Below are 19100 nucleotides of genomic sequence, written 5' to 3'. Positions count from 1 at the left end.
AATACATTGTATATTGTTAAAGTGCAGTTAAAGATATTATCAAATGGCAGAGGGTGAGAGGGAGGGAATTAAGGGGGAAAAAAGTAAAATATATTAAAAACACAATACATACATACATATATAAATGATTTTTTCCCGAGGGAAAAAATGAATTATTTAATATCTAGATATTTGAGAAAAAATAATTCCTTTCTTACATTATATTTTAAAATATAGGAATATGGAATAAAATATACAAAAATCTATTGAAGACCTTAATTTGAGACTAAAAAACTGATGTTATCATACATGTTATCATCAACAGATAATTTTCCATTTTTGTGTTTCTTAAATGTTTCACTTCTTTCTTTCTCCCTTTGATTCCCTTCTCACCTCATCTCCATTTCAACCTAATAACACATCTCAGGGAACTGGAAAAAAGAAAAACAACAAAAGACTCCAGAATATTCCAGGAGAAAAGAAATAATAATTCAAGCAGAAATGGAGAATAAAAGAACAATACAGAAAATAAATAAAACCAAAAACTAGTTTTTTGAGAAGATAAACAAAATTGCTTTTTCTCCTGCCTTGCAAAGTACAAAAAGAAGCACTGATTAAACTCAAGTTTAGTAGAAGTAATAAAGATCAGAGTGAACATCAGTAAAATAAAAAACAGACCAAAAATACAGAAAAATCAATGAAAAGCTTGTTCTTTGAGGAAATCAATACAATCAATAAACCTTTAGCTAGACTTAGGAAATAGAAGTAAGATACAAATGACTAATGAAAAGAATGAAAGAGATGATAACACTACAGATTCTACAGATATTAAAAGGATGATAGGGGAATATTATTAACATTATTCTTAAAAATTATGGGCAAAATGGGAAGATTCCTTGAAAGACACAATCTAAGAAAATGCATTCAAGAAGAAAGAGAATACCTGACTTTCCTGGTATCTGTTAAAGAAAGAAAATCTGGTTATAATTTTTGCCAGTCTACCCTCATAGCACAGAGGTTAAGTGTAGTGCAAAACAGACTGTATTCCACAGTTCAAATCCTAGCCCAGCAACTTGAAAAACATACCAGGTACATGTGTGTAGGTGCCCTGAATCCTAACATGAAGGAGTACTGAAGGAAAAAGCATTGTGGTATGACCATCCCGTTGAGGGCTTATCTCTCTCTTCTTGTCTCTCTTTCTCTCACTCTGGCTTGTGCATGCACCCACTGGCACACAACAACAACATTTTGAAAATTCCAGGCCCAGATTACCTTTGTGATAAATTTTACGAGACACTCTTCCAGAAAATGGAAAAGGAAGTGATGATTTTCAGCTCATTCTATTAGGAAAGTATTACTCTGATTCTAAACAAGATAAAGACTACAAAAAGTAGACTACTCTCTCTCATGAACATCCATGTGAAAGTGCTAAACAATATGTAGCAAGTGAAATCCATTGATATGCAAAAATGTTATGTCATGAAAAAAGTAGATTTTACTCTAGGATTGCAAAGACATCTGAAAGTCAATCTATATAATTTACCATATTAATAAAATTTAAAAGGTAGAACAATGTCATCATTTCTGTAGATGTAGAAAAGGCATTGGACAAAACATTATATTAAGAATATAATAAAGAAATTCCTCAATATGATCAAGTGCATCTATAAAGAATGCATAGCTAACGGCACACTTAATAAGGAAATATTGGTCTTTCCTGTAAGATCAAGAACAAGAAAAGAGCATCTGCTTTCAACACTTGTATTTCACATTGTACCAGAGGTTCTAGCCAGTGCAAAAAAAAAAATAAAAATAGGTGCATAGCGTGACTCCCATGAGACTGACTGGTTCATGTCCTGGACTCAGCGGCTTGAAATTCACACCAGGTGCATGTGGATGCATGCCCAAAATTCCAAGAGGAGAATGGAGGAGAAGAGATTGAAGTGTGGCCATTTTTCCTGGGAGGGTGATTTCTGGCTTTTTGTCTCTGTCTCTCCAGTGAACGTATGTGCTGTATAGCAAAAATCACTTTTAAAAAAGGAAAATAATAGCATATATCTGTTTTCAAAAAGAATTTAAATGTATCAGGACTGGGACCAGCAGTTGACGGAATGGCTATGTCACTGGACTCCCATGTAGTGGACCACAGTTCAAGTCCCGGACCTGCTGGACTAAATTCACGCTGAATGAGTGTGAGTGAGTGCCCAAGATCCCAAGAGGAGAATGGAGGAGAAGGGATTATGGCATGGCCATCCCCCTGGGGGGCGATTTCTTGCTTTCTGTCTGTCTCTCTTTGTCTTTCTGGTGAGCACACATGCCCTATAGCAAAAAACCTCTCAAAAACAAACAAACAAACAAACAAACAAAAAACCCAGTATCACTAAAAAGTCAGTTTATCGAATTATAGAATGCAATATTAGTGTATACAAGTCTGTTGCATTTCTTCATATTTGTTTAAAAAATTGGAAATTGAAATATAAAATTCAATTTTTAAAAAATTATTTAATTGTATTTGTTATTATTTTTTAATTTTACCAGAGAGAGAGAGAGAGAGAAAGGGAAAGTGAGAAAGCAAGCCACCAGGTCTGGGACTTGAACCATGGTTGGCCATGTGGGAGTCCAGTGCTCTCAACTGCCACACCCTCTGTTGGCCCCATAAAATATCTTTGTAATAGCATTTTAAAGAGTGAAATACTTAGAGAGGTGAATCTGACAAAAATGGGTAGTCCTTTATCTTGAAAACTGTAATCAGCTGAGAGAAATGAAAGAACTAAGAAAGTGAACATATGTGCTAATATTATGTGCATACATCAATGACTCATTACTCTTAAAATATTCGTTCTCCCCTAATTGAGCTAGAAAAGTAGCCCAATAACAATCAAGGTACAGCAGACGTTTTATTTATTTTTAGAAATTGCTAAACCATTATGAAGTTCATATTAAAATGCAGATGACCTAGAGTGGTCAAAACGGTTTTGTAAAGAAGAAATACTTGGGTAGATTAACATTGTGTGATTTCTAAACTTAATATTAAGCTACAGAACCAAGAAAATGGTGATAATGTTGTCTCAATCCTTAACCATGATCAAATTAATTAAAAGTGTATGTAGTGTGGAAAAGGAAGATATTGGTAATATACATAATCCAGATGTCTCCAGTGCGTGTCTTACAGGCATGTGCGAGTTTGTTAGACATGGCAACTCAAATGTTGATGCCCAGCGCATGGGAGCCCCTCTTCCCAACCAGCTTCTCAAGCATTTGGGGAGATTCCAGAAGGTGTCTCACTTCCAGACTCAAATCTGATCTCTTCTTGTGGAGCTCTGCAGGCACCTCTTTCAAGGTTTCTGAGCCCACCTGAGTCCTTTCAGACCTCCCCAGAATACCTCATGTCACCAGATCTGGTCTATGTACTGTGTCAAATTGGAAGAAGGTTCCATGTCCTTAGCAGTCTTTGTTTTGCCACTGGGGATGTGTTAGAAGCACACTGATGCAGTATTGGCAGAACCTCTCCTTAAATTTTCTTCTGTGGCTCCTCTTTAAAAAGTTCAGAATTTTTCTCTTGGAAAACAAAAACCAAAAAGTTGCTGTGCCTATCATCCTCTGCCTCTTTTGCACAAGCAAAATACATCTTCTCAGCACCATCCACTGCCTGGATATCAAATTCTGCAATAGATTCCTGAAAGTTGTCAATCTGCATGCCCAGATATGTCTGAGTCATGATTTATTCTCAGCTTTGGCCCACTATCCAAAGTCATTTTCCTGACATAAAACTTTCATAGGCAATCCATACCTTATAGCTTCACAATTGTAAAACTGGTGGAAAACATAACACTCTGTCCAGTTCAGCAAAAGAAGGATTGTACTGTGTTTTCTAACTCTTTGCACTTTCAAAATTCAAGTAGTATACAAGACATAGGTTGTGTGATTTGATGGATTTTCCAGCAGTAGTAATACTATTATATATTGTACCATTCAACTGATTTTTTCTGAATTATCTGAACCTGTATATCTAATTATTATCCAATAGGATCATTTTTCTATTGTTATTTATGGTGTGGTTTACTAGCATCTCAATTAGGCAATAAATGCATATTTAATTGAATGCCATTATGGGTTTAGTATCATGCTGTGCTTAAATACAACAGACATATAGACCCAGCCATCTCTTTGCTTTCTCTCTTTTTCTGTTTATGTGTGTGCATACTTGTGTGTATGTATATGAAGGGACTTCAAAAAGTTAGTGGGCAAAGAAAATTAAAGTATGAGTTTACTTTGTTGCAAAAACATTGAGATCCATGCACAGTTTTTTCAGAATGTGCATTTTTCATGAACTTTTTGAAGATCCTTTATGTGTATATACACACACACAGACATGCACACATACTTGAAGGGTCTTCAATAGTTCATGGAAATGTATTTTATGAAATATGAGCGTGAATTTAAAAAGGATTTTGCACCAAAATAAACTCACACTTTAATCTCATGTGTCCACTTTTTGAAGTCCCCTTGTACGTATACAAACATCTGTATGTATGTATACATAAACACAGGTTATTTGAAGTATGTAGAATTTGGACTTGGTTTAGATGAACAATGAATTCTTGTTGGCTATACCTACTCCTCTTATTTTTGTCCCTCATTCAGTAAGATTTTACAGAGTACCTCCCAGTGCCTAGGGGTTAGTAACGAGCAAGCCTGGCACTATCTCTGATTTTATCTCAACATAGACCTCAGAAAATAATTATGAGGGAAATGTATTTGAAAGGGAAGAATTAAAAGCCCTGGGAGTATATAATAGGAAGTGCTAGTCCGGGTGTTCATGGGAGCCTGATGTTTCTGTCCAGAGCTGAGTGAAAGAATTGGAAGCCAATGTTTACTGAGCAACCACTAGGGAGGCCAGAATGGTGTTCAAGAGAACAGACTGGAATCTCAGACTAATCTGGATCTGAGTCCCCTGCGTTAGTTTCAATGGCGTGTTTGGGTAAGTTGTCGGTATCTTCTGAGTCTGGGTTTTGCATTGGTACAGTAAATCAGCTTATTCTGCTGATGAGGAACCCAAACTCAGACACGAGAGAATAGATGGTCAACTGAAGTATTTCTCACAGTGCCAGGTTCAGCATGAGCTCTCAGAACTCCTGCATTACCATGATTCCCCTAGAGAAGCACTCAGTGGCCGTTGGTTCTTGTCATTGTGTCTTTTACTCAGATGCTTTATACTCATATCCACTTGCATTTCCCCCAATTTAGAGATGAGGACACTGAGATTCAGGGGAGTTTAAATATCCTGCCCGGGACTACATACCAAGTAGGCAGGCAGCCTGATTGCACAGTGTTTTCTTTTCCATTCATTGCAGTTTACTGACCTCATACTCGTTCTTTGTCTCCTGAGGCCTCTTTCTTAATCAATACATCAGGGCTAACAAATTTAAGTGACCTTAGTAGATTATAAGCCCAAAGAGTTGCAGTGCACAAATTGTTGCTTAAGAATAAGAGCGACTCGGAGAGTTTTCTGGTGTCAACAGAGCAGCCCTATGATGAAAATCACTGAAGAATGCAATGTAAAATGTTTTCATTTCCTCTCGTTTTCTGTCTCCCTTGCAATAATAGTCAGCAGGAAACACATTTCTGAAAGACTTCTTTTTCTCTACATCCTCAGAATATAATAAGGGCCAAGCTAACTGTCTCAGGGTGTTGGGAGTTAGTAGACACACAAATGAAAAAAAAAAAGGTGCTCTCAGAGTTTTATGAATTTTTCTCTCTAACAGTCTTGGGTTGGAAGGACATCTTTGAAATTGATGTAGCTATCACCCAGGGGCTAACATTAAGATTTCAGTTGAGGTGTATAGGGTTATGATCTTTCTGTTACTGTCAGAACTGCAGCTGTTGTATTTGCATTGAGTGGTGTGCTGGATAAAGCCAAACGGGATCCAGGAGAAAGAATAAAAAATAACAAAACCTATTGAATCATGGGCTCTACCGGAGGGCATTTGTTAAAGGTAAATTTATCAATAGCTGTTAAGTCATTTGTATTGAATAATTCTCATAACCTCACGGCACTTCTTGGTTTTAATAATGGGTCAGAGAGAGGAGCTTGGTGATGAATGTGATATTATGGCATTTAGGCACTTAATTGCAGTTGGGCTTAAAATAGCAGCAGGAGCTGAAACCGGGCTGGCTGAAGAGTAATTTATGTTTTCAGACTACAAAAACACTCTGTTTTTATTCAAATGTAATATTTCCTGACATATGTTTCTCGGTGTACTGTTACCAGCAGTTTATCAAAGATGGAAGAGGGTTGAAATAAACTGGTGACCTGAGTGTGGCATCTAAAGGCATGCCTTGTCCATCAACATGAAGAATGTAAAAAAAAATGGAACAGCTAGACCCAAGAACAATACTGCAGTGATGCTGGGAGAAAGCATTCATTCATTCAGTTACTCAGTCATTGTTTACTGGTCTTGTTGAAGGCCTCCTATCCACACTGGGATAGCGTGGTATGTAAGAGATGGACCCTTGCCATTATGGATTGTTTCAGTGGTAGAAACAGAAAATACACAAACAAATAATATCAAAAAATGCCAAAGGGGATGTGTACAATAAAGAAACCAGAGTGCTGGGCTGGCCCCATGATGTGGTGTTTAAGGCACCTACATCTCGTGTGGTCAACTGCACGCTTTAAGTGCTGGACCCAGAGGTTTGAGAAACACCCTGGGTGCATGGGCATGTGTGCCCAAAATCCCAAAAGAAAGGAGAAATGGAGGAAAAGGGATTGCAGTGTGACAGTCCCCATTGGGGGCAGTGCTTTCTCTCTCTTACTCTCTTTCTCTGATTAGTGTATGCACTTAAGAAATTAGAGAGAGCGCTGGCATGTGAATGATGTGGAAGGTACGGTGGCATTTGCTTCAGATAAACTGGCCAGGGATGGGCTCTTTGACAAGGACCCATTTAAGCTGAGATCTAAGCAACCCAAAGATGTCAGTGGACAGATAGAAGAGAGAATGTTTTGGAAATAGAAACAGTGTGTGCCGAGATCCTCTAGGGGACAGAAGTAAGAGGAGACCCATGTGGTCAAGGTTAGAGTATGAATCAGGGAAGGGGTTGGAAATGGGCTTAAATAGATAAAAGTTGGGTAGTTTAGGGCATTTGATGGATAGTTCACATTTTATTCAAAATGTGTGGGAAATAATGAAGAGTTTTAAATGTAGGTGAGGGTATCAAACCCCAATGTGTATTACCAGAAGGTCACTTTTATGGATGGCAGAATGGATGGAGAGTAGGTGTCACCACTGCAGTGATCAAGGACAGATCTTGCCTGTAGCAGAGAAGTGTATGGACCTAAGATGTATTTAGATGATGTGCCAGCAGCATTCCCTAAAAGAAGGCGGTCCATATTCTTTTTTGTTTTAAATATATTTAAAAAAAATTTTTGAGAGGTTTTTGTTATAGGGCATGTGTGCTTGCCAGAAAGACAGAGACAGAGAGAGAGAGAGAAAGCAAGAAATCACCCCCCAGGGATGATGGCCACGCTGCAATCCCTTCTCCTCCATTCTCTTCTCGTGATCTTGCGCACGCACACACATGTATCTGGCATGAGTTTAAGCCACCAGGTCCAGGATTCGAATCACAGTTGACTACATGGGAGTCCAGCGAAATAGCCATTATGCTAACTGCTGGTCCCAAAGGCAGTCCATATTCTTGTACCATGAGAACCAGTGGCTTGATATCCTGGTTTTCCATGTCTAATTCATCTATAGCAACCATTGGCCTTTTTTGTAAAAGAAAAGACATTAGAGTCCCTGGGTCGGTGAAGTAGTACAGTGGTAGAACACACAGAACCTCCTTCTCAGATCTGATTTGGGAGTTTGGGACTTTATGTGTCTCAGGCTGCACAAAATATTGAGAAAGCCAATAATAACACTTTATTTCTCTAGTCCATTGGTTGTCATTGGCTTGCCGCTTAAAATGTATGAGCCGATAAAGCCAGGATCAGCAATTCTGAGGGTTGAACCTGTGTCTTTTACTGCCCCTATGGTCTTATGAAGAATGGGTGATTATCATAACCCACTTGTTATTATTTTCATAACAAAACTGTCTCCGACCAGCTACAATCTTGGACTTATATAATTGAATTTTAGATGGGGATGCGCTGCTGGTTTCTATGAAATTTCCACGGGTGCCAGCATGAGTCCAGGCTTTAACAAACAATATTTTTAATTGAGATTTTATGTCCTTGCCCTCAAATCAAGCGCTTTAATAGGATCCCAGCTGGAATAGGTGACTCAGTAACTAGTTACCACTGCTTTCAACTTCAGAGAGGGGTTCATTTCTCCACCTCCTGCTGAGAGTCCATCGACACTGGTCACCCACCGCCTGCATGTACCATAAAACCAGTGTTTTGCGTTCTATTATGTTCAAAGTAGAGTTTCAGTAATCTGCATATTTCTTGCAGGATGGGCTGGCTCCATTCCATCAGAAAACATTAAGATGGAAAAGTATTAAAAATATTGATTTGTCATTTATAACACTGAAGTGATAGATTGAAATGGAACTTGGAAGCACTCCAAACCTCCCATAACTTCCACATTATTGGATGAAATGGAATATCTCAGTCTAATTAATATGCTCCATCCACAGGAGAAAAGTAGGGACAATGAACCAAGAAATCAGCCACAAAGAAATGATGACTCCATTTTTCAAATATTTGTAGAATTTCGAGGTCTAAGCTGGTGCTCTCTTTAGCTGGACCTTGCCACCAGCAGGAGCCATGTGTTTTCCATGGTCCATCTCTGGTAGGGAGTGAGCACATGCCCGAAGAGTAGGCTGGTACTCTCAGCTGAGCTCCGTGAACTTCGTCAGGCATTTCAAGGCATCTTTCTTGGATGTTCTTGCATTCTTCTGCCTCGGGTGCAAGTAACAACTGTAACACACACACACACACACACACACACACACACACACACCTCTGTGAGTATTAGTTTCATGCAACACCAGCATCCTTCTTCACTTCATACTTCCCTCTTCCTCTTGACCTGGTTGTCTCTTCTGCCCTTTCATGATGGTGATAACATCATCCAATTCCATTTCTGCTCTGCTTCGTTTCTCACTTCTTTTTGCAATCGGGTTCTACCTTTTCTACTAGCTTCTCTGTGTACTGTGTGATAGAGTCCCAAATTTCTGTGTCTCTGTTCTCCCAGAGAATCTTTATTCCCCTCACTTCATTGTATGGATAAACTGTGGATTCCTAACCATCTCATTTGGATAAGGAAAAATGCACATTTTAATCAAGTGTGTGTTTGTTTTGGGAATTGGTATAACTTTCAGAATTCATTTTAACCATCTTCTTGTGGTCATAGGGTAGTTTTGGAAATAGTAGCATCAAAGATATAAACATTGAACTTGAGTTACTGTCAGGCAGGCTGATGTATGTAAAGGATATTGGAACGAAGTCCGAGATTTATTTTGAAATGCACCAAAAATAGGATGGATCTATGCCTGGGTAGAGGGATGGACAGATGGAAAGGTCTGTGATAAGGCAAGTACAGTAAAATACTAATGGCACAATATAGGTGGCAGGCATACAGGTGCTTGCTGCAAAATCTTTCAGCTTTGCTCTATGTTTAAAATTTTTCATGATAAAATATTGGAAAAATACTTTACAAAAGTTGGGTCGCTGATAGCTCATAGGCTGAAGTAAAAATTGTGTGCTTGCATTTAATATCATTTCTTTTACACAGAGAAGCTTCAGAAGGGTTTTGTGGCAGAAGCAGCTGACCATGGCCCAACATCTCGTCTTCCGCCCCCTACCCCTCTCTCTCTGTGCCTGCTTGCTCCATCTTAATAGACACAGTGCAGTTTGGTCTCTTCACCCACTCCTCTAAGTTGCAGAAGCAGCAGACCAAAAGAGAGAAGGAGAATGTATTTCTTATCTTCCTTCTTCTCCTGCCCACTCTGAGCCTGCCCGCCCCCCCTCCTTGCTTGTTTCTAGTGTCAAAGTTAGTGGAGCAATTCTGGCCTCGCTGGATTTATGCGCCTCGCAGTGAAAGAGCACTGCCATTGCGGAGGCTGCCGGCTGCTCCACATTGATTGAGTTTCCTGGGCTTGAGGGATTTTTGTTCAGCTGAGTTTTACGGTTGATATGTTCTCGGTCATTTGTCATAAAATCATTCCACCCAAGCTGTTTACTGGTTTGAATGCTTAATTACTGAAGGAGAAGAGACTCGCTCCTTTTGGAGCACGTTGGTTTGGAATACTTTCTCCTGGGTTAGTTACCTGATAGTGCCCAACTACTGCCGGGCTGTGCATGCGTGCCTGTCTGTCTGTGTGGCTGTCCATCAGGGGACTTCAAAACGGAAGTGGAACATAGAGTTAAAGCACAAGTTTATTTTGATGCAATACAAAAAATCCATTTGTAGTTTCTCATAACATGTATTTCCCATGTACTTTTGAAGACCCCCCTCCTACATTTATGTACATGTGTATGCCACCCTTCAAAATAAAAGATAAAGACAGGGCCATCTTGGTGGTTCCACCGTAACACACTGCTAAGAGAAATCAGATCCCACGTGACAATCACAGTTCAAATCCCTGGCACGGTCAGACAGAAACGTGCCGGGCCCATGTGTAAGGGCCTCGGCTCCAGCAGGCTGGAAGACTGCAGGGAGTGGCTCATGGCGTGACCAGACCCTGCAGACGGCCTTGCCTTTCTCATCCTTACATTAAGTGCATGTACACTCTGTCCTGAATAAAGAGAAATAAAAACCTCCACAGTTTTGGCTGAATATTCTGAGATACATGAAGACACGCCACTTTGCTTCATGTCTTGACAGCATTTGTTTTTGTCTTTGGAGAAATTACTTGTGGCCCTCAGCACTCAGGTCATCCCCGCTGCACACGGCTCTCTGCTCTGACTTCAGACCTGGATGTTCCCTGGGTTTATACAGATCACGTTCCAGAAACGCATTGCTGATTCTTGCCTCGGCCACCATCCTCAATCCAAATCGCCTCCATGGTGTCGAATATAATCATCTCCTGGAAAAAGTTCACCTAATTGGAGGCAGATTTATTTGTGAAAGTAACGATGCCTTGGGAATTATATTTTAAACTTACCGTAGAGGATTTAGACTCTGAAGGAAAGGTCCTTGCAGCTTATTTACAATTTCAGTTCCTGTTTTTCATAAGGAAAATTAAAGTGCTCTTTCAGCTTCCAGAGAAACCCCATCCCTGTGCTGATTGCCACATACAATTTCCCTCCACAAATTGGACTCAGCTATCTTTTGTCATTGGTTCCGTGTTGTTAAATATTTAGGAAGCGTGCTTTTGTACATGAGGTTGCTCTTGGGAGGAGAGAAAGAGAACAGAGTTGCAGGAAATGGAATGTTTTAATGCCAAGATAACCTGTCAGAACACCTTAAATATTGACCACAGTTTTGATGTTTCATTTATCTCCAAGTCAGCAGCACATTGTGTTGTTCCAATTTTTTACCACGCAGAACTCTGGGTCTTTTTACTGTAAGGAATTAGAGCTTCATAGGAAGAAAACAAAACTTTTAATCACTTTGCTGGAACCATAATACTGGAGAATTCTTTTCTAGGTGCATCAGTTTCCTGTTATTCAAAACAACTTCTTGTCACCACTTTTCTTTCGAGCTTCTGTTTTGTTTTTTTTTTCTCTCCCCTTAACTATTGCCCTTATTCAGAGCTATTATACTTAAAGTAATCTGGATTCTTTCAGAGCTGCTGAAAGGTGGAATTGACTTTTGGAGAATGGATTACTGAAAACTGCAGCCCATGCACTTTCCCCACGTAGAAGCATCCTGTGTGTTAAGACCAAGAGGGACAATTCACAGCCAGGTTCAGACGGTGAGCCGAGGTCAATAAGTATCCACTTTAGCAATCACAGGAGCCTCGTTTGGATGACAACACAATGAGGTGCCTCCAGGGAGCTGCCACCCCAAACCTGCTACCGCCATTGGCAGCAACACTCCTGTGCAAGTGCTATTTACTTGGCATTTACAGTTGAAAGCTTTACAAATCTAAACTTTTCCAATGATGATGATAAACGTACTATATTAACATTCAAATCCAAGTGATATTATTTGGTAATCACAATACCCAGGGCTTATGGGGGCACCATGGGATATTATGCTGAATCGTCACACCTGTAAGAAGTGGATTCCAACTACTTCATTATACCCATGAGAAAAATCAGGGCATAGAAAATTAAGTAAATGGTCCACATCAGAATATGCAGATTCGCAATGTTGAAACCATGCAGTTGGACTTTGGAGATTGTCCTCTGAAGGATCCCCTGTGACTTTTAGATCCACGTTTAGAGAACGTGGTGTTGTTGAGATACTGGGAAGGTACCATCACCATCAGCTCTCCACTGGCTTTGAGAGTGCAGACTAGAGATAATTTAGTGTAAAATGTCCCAATAAAAATTTCCCCCAAAGCATATGTAAACCACGACATAATAGATTTATCAAAGTAGCAGAATGCTATTATGTTCAAAAGATTAACCAGACTGAAGCTATTTGTCATAGCAACGGGTGCTAGAGTTGACAAATTACAATTGAACCCAGTTTGTAGCGAAATGTTAGACAGAGCCTTGGCACTGATTAATTGACGTGAGAGTCCAGCCTGGAATATATTAGAGCAATTTTAATATCATTCACAACAGAGGCGAATTATGCTCCAAAAGGCCCCTAAAATTGGACCAAGAACCTACGTTTCCTTGGTTCTAAAATGTACCATGGCAAGACTCACCATCAATTTAGTAACTTTTAATCGTAAAGAAGAGAAATATTCCATTAAATGCCTACATTGATAGCCAGGGAGTCTGATTACAGGCACTTTAAAACCTGTGGTAGGGCAAGAAGGTCCCTCATCTTAGAAATAAGAAAAATTATTTAATTCTGGATAATGTACTTTGTCCTAATGAGATAAGAAACCTTTTCCTAATAAAATTTATGGAGTGGAAGGTGATGTATGCTCAGGGAGGGGAGGAAAAAAGCCTTTAAGAAGGAAGAACCTTTGGTTTTTTAGCCTTTTTGACGAGAAAATGGATCTTTAACTTATACCTCTGCAGACCATGACAAGCTGGTAGGGCTGTCACAAGAGCAGGCTCTCTCCTGTGAGTTAAGGTGTCAGCCTTGAAAGAGGGAGTGAGATTAGATTCTACCAGAAGGAAAGTCGAGGTACAGGAGAAGCAGCGGAGTTTGGTGTCTTGCCGATTAATTCTCTCCTCAACCAACTCCATGTCCAGGTGTATCAGGCTCGTGGTGTGTGCGTGTTTTCAGTTTCCACCTACCTGCCAGGTGCTGTTATTATTTTAAAGTTATTTCTCCCATAAGAGAGTGGGAGTGCCTCAATAGGTCCTCGTGCCACGCTCTGCTCAGAGCCCCAGGCAGCCAGGACCACGGGCACTCATGCACACGCCTGTGTGTGCTGAGACCTCTGGATACGACCCTGGGACTTTCCCACCCAACCTCAGCATCTGCCGTCCTGCCCCTGCTCGGCCTCCGTACCTGGCTGAGTTGCCATCATTTTCATTGTTAGGAATTGAGCCCAGGGGCTCTTTGTTCTTTTATGTGCACAGCTTTATTCTGCCCCATCAGTTATTGTCGTTTTCTCTTTTCTTAAATTTCAAATTCAATAATAGACTAAGAGACCTAACTGTACTGCCTTCATTGACTAAATTCATGCTAAGAAAATTATGCTACGAATAATGAGTGTATGCAAAGATCTGGCTTTGGGGATATTTGTTACGAAGCTGTTTATCACAGGGAAGAACAAAACAAACCCTGAAAGTTATCCACATGGTCTCTAGCAGGGAATTAATGATTTCAGGTATGGAATAAGCCCATACCAGGATTCTCATCATTTAGTCATCATCTGAATAGTAGCTGAGAAGGTATTTTCTATGAGGCCTTGTGGAATTTTTTACTGTGTTGTTTTTAAGTTAAAAGTGATGTGGTGGGAACCAGCAGTTAACATAATGGCTATGTCACTGGATTCCCACATAATCGACCGCACTTCGAGTCCCAGACCTGGCGGCTTAAACTCACGCTGGGCATGTGTGCGTGTGTGCTCAAGATCCCAAGAGGAGAATGGAGGAGAAGGGAATGGAGGAGAATGGCCATCCCCCCGGGAGGTGATTTCTCGCTTTCTGTCTCTCTGTCTCCCTGTCTTTCTGGCAAGTGCATGCGCCCTATAGCAAAAATCTCTCTCAAAAAAAATAAAAAAAAAAGTGATGTGGTGGAAGAGTAATCAACGACGCAGAAGAGGCAATGTGGTGCATGGCAAGGAGAGGTCTAAACAGGATGTGATCTTATTTATAAATAAATACATAAGGGAAGGAAGGAAGGAAGGAAGTAGGCCAGCTGCAGTGGCACGATGTGAGTGCTAAGGACTTGGGCTAGTCCTGGGTTTGTGCCCAGACATCTCCTTGTCCATACCACGCAGGTGCCCATTCATGGTATCGGCTGTCTTGAGTCTGGGGGTAGATTGCAATGCGAAGACCCCGTTGGCGTTGGCACTCCCTCTCTCTCTGCCTTGGAAGAAATAAATAAATGAAGTTTAAAAAAGGAAAATACAGAAGTGTGTTTTGTTAAGAAAAAATATACATGTACATTAAAATAGACATCATTTTCTTTGACTCATTGTATCTTTATTCTCTAAAAAGTGTGTGATGAATACTTCATGTCTTTAACCAGAAAGCAAATTGGAAATGTCTTTAAAAGGCAGTTGTGTCTGGAAGCTACTACAGGAAAGCATTAACGCCTACTTATCTGTTGCACGTAAAGATGGAAGGGGATAGAGATGGCTTCAATCTTTTTAAAGTCAGATGAGAGACTTTGACATACTATTCTTGACTGTTGCTGTTATAACCGGTGCTATTTCAATACTTAGGAAACTCATGTGCTTTTAAAAATACTTAAAATGCCAACAAAAGCAACAATTCTCTTGGAGTTGGTGGTATATGAAAAGGTAAACAGTTAGTGGTCTTAGAAAGAATCATTAGTTTTTCCAAGTGATTCCTAGTTACTTTGGTATTCAGTGCAGTTCTATGTTGGCTTACTACAACCATTGCCTTATGGACTGATTTGGGTAAAACTAAGTAAGAGCATGCCCAGAAGTGGAGAATCAAGCCCTCTCTTTCTCTGAGATTTGTATTTAGGTTATACAAATAATTAGGGAAGGGGGATTTAGGCACGCTACAGCCCTGGTATAAAACACACAGAAGGTCATAGTCACTTAATTCACATGAACGAGGCTCACAGATTTTAAATGGAGTCACACCATGGCCCTGGGGAGCACAACTGTCTTGGGTCATGTTCACCCCTCAAGATTTTACTTCAGTGGATGTGTTTTCCTAGCTGTCTGCCTAAATGTTGACTGTGCCATCTTTCCAATTAATAAGAAAATATCAAACAGAGCATTAATGTTTACAGCTTCACATTTTCAAATTAAATTATCTATTGATTAGTGGGAGGACTATTATTAAAAATCAGCACAACCATGTCTGATGGTGCCTTAAAAATATTCATCATGATGACTTTGATCCAATTGTAAATGTGAATCTGAGCTTTATTTTAAAAGTAAGGGGGGGAGCAAATGAGCAATAAATTCAAAGCCCAGGTAATTGGGGGAAAAAGTAATCTATTTAATCAGTCCCAAGAGCTAAACGATTCAGAGAACTGACATGTGGATATATGGTTAGAGCTTCTTGTCAGAAAAGAGCACGTATATCTGTTTAAGAAAAAACTTGATAGCAGATATAATATCAACATTTGCCTCTCTTATGATAAACTGTGTTTAATTTTTTAAGTATTTACTTCAAGCAATAGTTTTCTTTTCTTCTTTTCTATTGTTATACCATCTGTATGCCAAATACTCAAAATAGTTACATCTTTCTGTACGAGTAGGTATCTTCTTCCCTATGCACACTCCAGTTCACTCCCACTGTTCCTGGGGAGATTCAACCTTTGGGGGTCTACCTTCAGGGTGAAAGGGCCCTTGGCTCTGTGCAGGAAAGAATTCAAGAATGAGCCTTTGAGAGTTTACATAGTTTACAAAGACCAGTGTACAGAGCAGATTAGTCCATAGGTGGAACAGACCTGTGAAGGGAATAAGTGAGTGGTGGTGTTCCTTCCTTGGGTGGACAAGACCAGAGCGTAAGCCCCAATTTGACTACTGCTGCCTGCTGCTTCCATGGTTGCAACCTTCAAGAAGAAGGAGGAAACTGTTAACCTGTAAGGTAAGATACAATGGAAGGACTGCCCCATAGACAGGGCTGCCCTAAATTTTGGCAGACATCTGGCTTATATGGCTTGGCTTAATGTCAGGCTAAATAAGGGGTGGTTTATTCATTACTTTTCCCAGAATAGGTTGGTAGTTTTCCTGGAGTCACTGTCCCTCCCATTTGCTGGCCTCATAAAGGCAGTTAAAGATGTTGCTATGGCAATTATAAACTGACTGTCATGGCGTGGGTGGGAGTGTCATTTAACATGCTAGTGAAGTACATTGATGGTATGAAGAGTTTGAAGGTAGGCATTGGTTGTTCCAGGTGCCATCTTGATTCCAACTGGTTCAAATCCAGTCTCTCAGCCACCTCCTGTCATGTCAGGTTTTATTGTTTTATAATAGATGTTGAATGTCCTTCACTTAAGTCCCCTCCTGTCTCATCACTTCTTGACTGAAAAACTTTCATCTTTGACTTTCTTTTTCAACTTTAGTCCACTTATCCCACCCATTTCATCTCCTCTTCAAGCTCTAAGACCTTATAAATGTGAAGATAAAATATAGTGTAAAGTTCCAGAGAAGCACACCAGAGCCTCATGTCCACTTCGGCTCTGTCTCCTACTAGCTGAGTTATCTTGGAACATGAACTTAGCTTTCTGCTACGTCTGTTTTCAACACTGAACAATGTTGGTAAGATAAATAAAAATCACATAAGGTTACGACTGGAATTAGATTTTTGAAAATACAGTACTACAAATATTACAAAGAACTTAATACATAGAAAATGATGGATTTTACTTGTACTGTCCTACAAAGTCTAGATTTTTAGCAGAGATATTAAACTTCAGTCCTCAGTTAACTAGTAATATTTTAGTGTTAGTTTGGCATAGTAAACTTTTAGCAAGCCTCACTATAGCATTTAGGAGCTACATATTAGTAAATAGCACTTAACTTGATATAACACCGCAGACAATGGAATTAGAAGTCACTTGCCCATAGAACAAAGAAAAAAGGTTTGGATTTTTAGGTTAGTTTATGGCTCACCAGTGGGTCTCTTTAATAGCTATACTCTAATAATCACTTTATTTAAAGGTTGAAACCCTAGGCTATACATTTAATCTCCCACAAAACATCTTGGGACCAGACAGTGAGTGACACAGTGGTAGAACGTGACACCCTGTGAGGCTGACTCGCATGGACAGGCTTGAGGTTCACGTCTGAGACCATCCTGAGCATACCACAGCACATCTGCCCTTGAGCCAGGACTGGCTGAGGCTGGGTTGGATTGTGGCATCAAGATCCCGTTGGGAGTGCCTGTCTCTGTCTCTGACTCTCTCTCCCACTCCCTCTCTCATTAATGAAGGAGTAAATAATTCAACTTAAAAACTTTAGAGGTTAAAGAAACTGCAGGCATCATTTCATAAAGCTGTAGTCCTTGTGCCAAAACCCCATTATCGTTGATATTAGATACCTTGTTTTAGGTCCTTGTGATTTTCCATGCAGTGAGTTGAGTTCTGGAGATACAAAAAAAGAAAAAACATAATAAAAGAAGAAGAGGAAAGAAAAAGAATTAGACAAATACCATGACCGTAGGGCCATATGGACTAGTCAGGGAGATAGAAAAGTAAACAAGTAACTGTAAAATTAAAACCAGGAGTTCCCAGAGCCATAGATGCTGTGGGAACATAGAGAAGGTGTATCCCCTTGCCTGGGTGGGAGTCATATCTGAAGACAGTTGCTGAAAAAGTGATGTATGTCTAAGCTGGAACCCAAAAGACAAGCAAGTCTCCAAATGAAGATGGAGGAAGTGAGAAAAGAAAGTTCCTCGGTGTCCAAAGATGTGCAGAGGTTGTCACAGTAATACAGCAGGTATTTGTTAAGATCCTGAAAAATACCAGAACAGTATTGTAAGGACTTATTTAGATGTTAGGCTGTTTCTCCTCCACCCTAAATTGAGTTTCTTCAGGGTGTCTTCCTATTTATCTTTGTTAACCTCTGGCCCTCAGCTCAATGTTTAGCACATGGGAATGTTCAATAATACTAGTTAAAGAAATTAATTAGTCAATAAATGGCTTATCACAATTGTTCTTATTAGGGAAAAATGGAGTCATTGGTGAAACCATTAACCAGAATAGGGTCAGGAATAGAGATTGGTAGTCCATCACTAGTGATCACTTTCCCGGTTGAGACCAATCCATTTAATCAAAATCTTTGGTACAGCCATTCTACCAGCGAATTGCATCTTCGTCTAGCTCATATACCTTGGTGTTATCCATGGAACTCTCAAACACAATGGCAGATATATTATTTCTGTCTTCTCTTACAGCATGATTGACCTAGGTTCTAACTAAAGAGGAAATTAGCTTAGATTGGGGTCATTTCTTAGTAAACATACTAACTATAAACAATACTCATCAATGACCATTTTCATGTCTCTTCAATCATATTTCACTTCCCGTTCTACCTCCCATTAAAGTAACAGGTCAATTTTAGAACTGACTTGTTAGGAGAGTATTTGCCCATTTTAGCCTGAGAGCACCTTTGTCATTCATAGAATACCTGACAGATGCACATAAACATTAAATGTATAAACACATACATGCTGAAGTCCATGGGGATAGCAAATGACCTTCCATTACAATTTTTAAAGACCTCTTGTGTTCAGGAACCTGTGCTAAGTATTTGGATTTTCTCTGTGGTCCATATACTAATAAGGTTTGGGCAAAGTTGAATCAGTACGTGTCTTACAGAGGCCATCTGGAGAATGAAGGGGCAGTAGGAGGTCAAAGGCCGTGTCTGGATGCTGTGAAGGATGATAAACTGTACTGGGGTAACCTTATTTATCACCCATCATATGATCGGAAGTGTGTGTGCTCTTT

At 39.8% G+C, this 19100-nt stretch overlaps 1 protein-coding gene and 1 long non-coding RNA gene across 2 annotated transcripts in view; one reads left to right on the top strand and one right to left on the bottom strand.

Annotated features, from left to right (window-relative positions):
• Positions 1-19100, top strand: part of RBFOX1 (RNA binding fox-1 homolog 1) — a 1649671-nt gene that overhangs the window by 717746 nt on the left and 912825 nt on the right. The window lies entirely within an intron of this gene.
• On the bottom strand, positions 14460-16199 carry LOC102495355 (uncharacterized). Its single transcript, XR_003549865.1, has 3 exons — positions 16098-16199; positions 15888-16002; positions 14460-14531 (listed from the first exon to the last, which is right to left on the bottom strand). It is a non-coding gene; the product is annotated as an uncharacterized LOC102495355 (long non-coding RNA).

Source organism: Tupaia chinensis, unplaced genomic scaffold (genome assembly GCF_000334495.1).
Source record: "Tupaia chinensis unplaced genomic scaffold, TupChi_1.0 Scaffold000042_1, whole genome shotgun sequence".
Taxonomy (NCBI): domain Eukaryota; kingdom Metazoa; phylum Chordata; class Mammalia; order Scandentia; family Tupaiidae; genus Tupaia; species Tupaia belangeri.
This window is presented reverse-complemented; position numbering and strand designations above follow the sequence as displayed.